Genomic DNA, 6,449 nt, shown 5'->3' on the forward strand with positions numbered 1-6,449 from the left:
TAAACACACTCTGCAGCTTTTTTATATGGCTAAAATTCAGATAGGGTCAGGGGGGCACCACTGGATTAGCTCAGCAGTGCCAACCTTGGCTCCACAGCCACCCCAGGATCTGTGTTGGACCCCTTCCACCCCACCCCTCCCGCCTCACTGGCATCAGCAGTGGGAACAGGGAGCTTCTTCCTGCTTCCTGAGCCCCCCGTCCTGCCCACTCTGCTCTGTGACAGTGGGTCTCACAACAGCCCCAGCCTGTTTGCTCAGCAGGCTGATGCTGCCCCTTGACAGCTTTACCAGCAATAAAGGTGCCTTAGTAACCAAGCCAGTCCTGACTTTGGGTTATTGTGGTGATCTGTCCTGCACCGACACTCAAAGGGCTCCCTGGGACCATGATGACCCGCCTGTCTCGGGGAAAAGAAATATCCTTTCCTTGGGGCCTGATCCAGGACCTCACTTGCTTGAGCAAGTTTGGGCTTCTCTGACCCATCTGGGTGCCACCATGTCAAGTGGCACAGCCATAATCTTTTAAACCTTGAAGAGACAGCAATAACCCCTGTTAATATCTGTGCCTGGTGGTTAGGATGCTCACCTGGAGAAGGCTGAAAATGCCCACAGGCAAGTGATCCTGCACTCAGCATCCCAGGGACATGTCCAAGTCACCAGGCATGGGCTGTGCAGGGAGGAGAAAATGAGTCATGATTCATCAAGGAGAGAAGAAGAAAAAAGGCTTTATTTCCACCTGGCTCAGGAAGCCCAGGTCATGGTTCCACCACTTATCCTCAGTTTGGATGGAGGAGACTGAATTGGCTGTGCAGGATGAGGTCTGTGCTGGCTTTATGCAGGTCAGTATAAGCATTTGCTTATTCTAAGAGGAAAAAGTAGGTTTCCCTTGAGCAAGGGAGATCTCAGCCCCATCAGTTGCCCGCCCATCCTTGGGGAAGAGGAACACAACACAGAATTTGTTTTGCCTTTCCACTCTTCAGTTTCAAGCAGGTGGTGCCCGGATCAGAGGGTGCCTCAAAATGTTTAGAGGAAGTCAAGTTACCAGCTGTGATTAAGAGCTGGTAAATGTCTAATAATAACAGGTACATTTTTAGTGCATTAAGAAATACCAGGGCTCTCACCTCCTTGCCTAGAGCCACCAGGTGCTGAGTGCTCCTGAGCCACAGAGACCCTCAGTAGCACTTGGCTCCATGGCTTTATTGGCTTTTTTGGGCCACACATCTGCTAAAGCCATGGGGAAAGCAATGCAGGACAGGATGAGCAAAACTGGGGTGTTTTTTTAAACACTTGAGATTATTCTTTTTCCCCAAGAAAAGTACAGTTTTGCAGAGAACAGAACTGAATTTTACTAAGGGTTTTGTTTTTTTTTTTTTTTTAACGACACAAACATTTTTGATCTTTGGTTATATGATGTTGATTTCTTCCCCTCCCCATCTCACCTCCTGGGCCCTGGGAGATGAAGTTTCCTTTAAAATGCTGATGTCTGTGTCCGTTAAAGTAATGTTGTCTGAGAGCTGTGACTGCATCTCTGATCTTGGCCCTGAGAAGGAATGGAGACATCCGCACTGCCAGATGCAGCCAGCTGTGCACCCCACAGGAGGAACACATCTCATTGGTAAATTTATTCCACTTACTGCTCTGCTTTGAACCACTGAAGTGAAACAAAAGGAAAAACAATGATTGTGGAGGGGGAGTCTGAGATGTTTCACTGAAATAAACCAAAGCTGTCCCAAAAAACCATCTTGACCTTCCCTTGTATTTTCAAGGAAAACAACGTAATTAACTGAAAAAAAAAAAAAAAATTAAAATCTGATTTGAAAAAGATCTATAAAAGAAAAAAATAATTTTCCTCCTGGTTGAATATTGAGGATGGGGTGAGTTTTCTTCTCGGGTTATTCCTCATCTCAGTCCCTCTGCTCTTTCAGAGTGGGGGTTTTGGCGATGACGGGCTCATGTGGAATGGTGTCGGCATCGGGATCCCGGCGAGGCTTTCCTGGGGAGCAGCCTGTCATCGCCCCGGGAGCACCGAGCAGCTCCTCACAGCACGGGGTGAGTTTGCAGCATCCTAACAAGAACACATCGCTCTCAGGGCTGCAACCAATATACAAGTCCATTGGCAGCAGATGTTATTAATGATGCCAATACATATTTTCCTATTAATCTTCCATACTAGGCTTGTGTCTATCTGCAGATGATTATCATTCATTTTCCTGACAAATCTATCAAGATCATTTATTACTGTTCGGCAAAGGATCTTCTTTTAAACAAAGATTAATAACATTGCATTTTATCTGGCTGGCTGAGCCAAAGGAAATGAAATTAACAATGAACCCTACAAACATGTCATCACTTTAATTTACCGGAAAATATTTTAAAATGTTATTTAAAACAATATACGCTGTGGTGGGCACAGTTTATTACAAAGGAAAGAAGTGAAACCACATGCATTTTAGCAGGGTGGAGAGTAAACAAACAGGGCACTGTGTTTTCTCTGGTTCCTCGCACTCGAGTTCTGGGCCAAGGAAGGAGCAGCACCCACAGCCTTCCTGCCATGCACAGATGGGCACCTGCCTGGGTGAACTGCAGCTGGAAGTCCCTGTTTCTTGGTTAAAGTGGCTCCTAACAAGGATCACAAGCTCTCATCCCTGCAGGGAGCACTGCCCTCCCTGCCTTCCTAAAAAGGGGAACTTCAACACCTAAAAATGGTAAAGATCATGGGGATGTGAGGAAGAGGAGGGCACGTGTGGGCTGACAGAGTGACAGCACCCTTCTGCATTTCTGGTCCTTTAGGAGGAAAAGATACAAACTCGTTAAATTTACATGGCTTAGTTTCCTTTCTTCTGCACTCTCTTCTTACTGTCCCTTCCCTTCATTTGAGCAAAATATAATAATAATAATAATACCAAAGAACCTATCAGAACGCCTTTCCTACTTTTACTGCAAATAGTAATGCAAAAATTTAATATCAGCTTTGCTTTTTCATTATTTATGCCCATGAACTTATATTCTGAGCCCTGATTTTGTGCAGGTACTCAAAACAGGTACTCACCCTGTTTCTCCACAGGCCTTTTCCCATATGCCTGGCTCTGGGCTGTGTCACCTCTGGCAATGGGAAATTACTGCTCTTCGCTGCCCTGGGGGAAGGAGAAGGTTGCTTAAAACGATTTTGAATTACGAAGTCAAGAAGCGATTCTCCTACAGGTAAAAATGTCAAATTTCTACCTTCATTGGACTCATCTTACCCAGATACCAGGTTGGGAGCAGTGTTTTTAAACCCCAGACAAAGGAAAATAACCCTGCTAACTTCACACTGGAGAAGTTTCAGAATGCTGACATATCAGCAAGAGGATTTCCAAGTGTGCATTTCTGCAGAGCAGCAAAAGCACAGGTACTAAACTGGCTGGTTTTAACCACATATTTCATTGCTGCATAACAAAGTAATCTGGGTTTCTTTTGTAATTAAAAAGTCATCAGCGTAGCACAGGTCTTGAAAAATGCATGACAAATAAGAGAAACCTGAATATACCCCACAGCAGGGTTTGGCTCCTCTGCAGATTAAAGGGAAATGAGTTAAAAAGAGAAGAAGGATGCCCTTTTGTTAAAATTGGAGCTGTATCTCCAGTGACTTTGGGGACACTCTGCAGTTTGATTTGAGAGCTCAGGCTGCACATGTCCAAGGCTATAGATATCAAAGCAGGAGCAGACTCTCAGCTTCTAGAAGGTCTAATCTGCTTTCGCCTGCCATTTACTGGTAGAATTCATGATGTTTGCCTGAGCAATAACCACAGTGCACATGGCAGAACATCTCTGCTTATTTCTTTATCAAGTTACCAGTTTAGCCACCTTCTTTTTAGCATCATTGTAAATCCTGGCACAAAGACTGCAAGCTAAGAAGAAATGAGTTTCTGGCTAAGGTGCCCTAAAAGCTAAATACTCATTACATGAAAAAAAAAAAGGATCTGCACCTTACTTGTAGTGTGACTGCATTCTGTTCCAGCTTTCAGCTGCTGGATTTCATCAAGCCCCTTCTGTTCATGAAGCACTTGTCTGTTATGAACTTAACACCACATAAATAAAAATCACAGACAGTGCATGCAGAGAAATAGGGCTTTATAATCTTGGAAAGGCAAAAAAGGGGATAAAGCCAAAAGGAAGTGGCAAAGGACAAAATGTAGGGAATGCAAAAACCAAATTCAAGCCTCTCCTCTCACAGTCTTCTACAAACATTTAATGAGGTGCATTTATTTTCCTCATTTCAGACTAAAGCCAGCATAATGTGGGAGGTCCCATCCAACCTCCAGGATTCCCCAAAGCCAGGGATGAACATTCTTTCTTTTATTTCCCTCAGAGAGTAAGAGCAATATACAGCATGTTGTGAGGGCAACACAAGGAGCAATAGATGAAAGTTATTTTTTTTTCAGCACAGGTATAATACTGATGTCACAGCAACTTGAGATTTCTGCACAACCTTCTCTAAAGAAGATTAACATGAGCAAAGAAGCCAATTGCTGAGCTCCTGCCCCAACACTGTGTTGCTGTGGTGGCACTGGGCACTCTTCAGAGTCTGGTCAAGTCTAAAGTCCTTCAAGGGGAGCACGGAGGACCGTGGACATCCAATGTCTCTTTAATTCCTGACCTGGGATCCCATATCACACCTGCAGCCACCTTCATGCCTTCCCTCCCCTTGCAATTCCCAACACTCCTGTGTGTCCATCTCCATCACAGCACAGGGGGGATGTGATTTAAGCATGTGCCATCTGGCCGCAGGCTGGCACCGTGGTATCCGTGTGCCATTCCAGCACAGCCCAAGATGTCACCAGCAAAAGCTGGAATACCACGCAGTGCAGTATTACAGATCAGCTGTCCAAGCAGGACCAGATGGCACCACCATGCCAAGGACAACAAACAGTTATTAAGTTGTCAGACTCTGAACCTAAGTCAGCCTGAGCTGCCGACTTCGTGCCTTTTCTGTGCACAGTCCCCAGGAACAAGCTGTCCCAAAAGACACTGCAGAAAGGCTCCTGGAGAGGACACTTGAACAGCTCTCTCTGGGCCATGGGGTGTCCCCTGAGGAGCCCGAGTGCCCCAGGAGCTGGGCTGACAGCACTCGGGATTTTGTACTGGGATGGCGATCGCCAGGGACTATTCCCCTGCCACTCTCTGAGTTTAGACTAACCCAGCAAGCTTTGATTCTGTGTGGGAAGGAGCAGCGTATCCATTTCAAGAAACCCCTAATTATTGCTGCATTTGTTCAAAATGGGAACGTTCAGAAGGTTCAGCTGTGACTCGCTCCTGTCGTTCCACAAATGCAGCACTCAGTTTAATATGTGAGACTCATAACCAGCTCACACAGTGCAATAGTTCACTTCGGTTTGAAGAAAAAAAATATTCTGCTGGAAGCACAGGCAAGTAGCAGTGTCAATTTTTCATTAACCTACAGCCACTGTCTCTGTAGACTTACAGCTATAAGTAAGATTACTGTTATAATTTCTTCTGGTCCCTAAGGTGGGGGGGACACAAAAAACTTCTCAAAACTTTTAAGGTCATTAAAAAAAAAATCCACCTTTAAATTGGAGGTAGTTTCAGTTTACTTTCATATTTCAAAATCAAATCTTAGTTTCAGCCTCACATCAAAGCAGAAATGTCAGTCGCTTTGTTTCTACATCTCCTGTGAAAGAAGTTCCAGCTTATACATGAGCAGAATGCGAAGTAAATAGATTTTCCTTGGCAACAAAGGCAGGTGATTTTTTTTTGTTTTGTTCATTTTAAACATATGTAAATAGAGTCCCAGGAGCTGAGCTGCCTGTCACTTCAACCTGGTTTACACTCATGCCACTCCAGCTGGTTATTTCTGACCGCCCTTAGGTCAGGACTGCGGAAGTTTCCCTCCCCACTCCTCCACACAGTGATCTCCAGCAGCCCTTTCCTTCCAGTCTCACACCTCAGCAAAGGGGAAACAGATTAATATGGATTCCTTTTTTGCTAGTTTCTTATTCTTTCGGGTTTGTTTGTGGTTTTTTGGGGTTTGTTTTTAAGCTCTAGTTACAGAATCCCAGAAATACTTTGGCCCTGTGAATACTTTGGGCCTCTGTCACAGACACCGAGATGGTTCTGAGATCTCTTGGCAGATCAGAGCAGGTACCTGGATACCACCAGTGACCAGTCAGGGCTCTGCCTACACACCAGACATTTATTAAAGACTGATGAGACCTGTTGGGTTCATGGTCAAGATTATGGGGGCAGGGAAGAAACAGGAATGGATTGGTAAGATGAATGACTTCTTGTTGTTTTGTTGTTTTTTTTTTTTTTTTACAGGAGGGCACCATTGGCCTTGAGATTTCTGTTTTCAGTACCAGGCAGTTAAAGAGTGCAGAGTTATTTTCCCCAAAGCCAGAGGACACCAAAGATGAGTATGATCACTTCACACACCCATCTTCTAATAATCACTTTTT

This window comes from Myiozetetes cayanensis, unplaced genomic scaffold, assembly GCF_022539395.1.
Source record: "Myiozetetes cayanensis isolate MyiCay16 unplaced genomic scaffold, myiCay2020 scf12, whole genome shotgun sequence".
NCBI classification, from domain to species: Eukaryota; Metazoa; Chordata; class Aves; order Passeriformes; family Tyrannidae; genus Myiozetetes; species Myiozetetes cayanensis.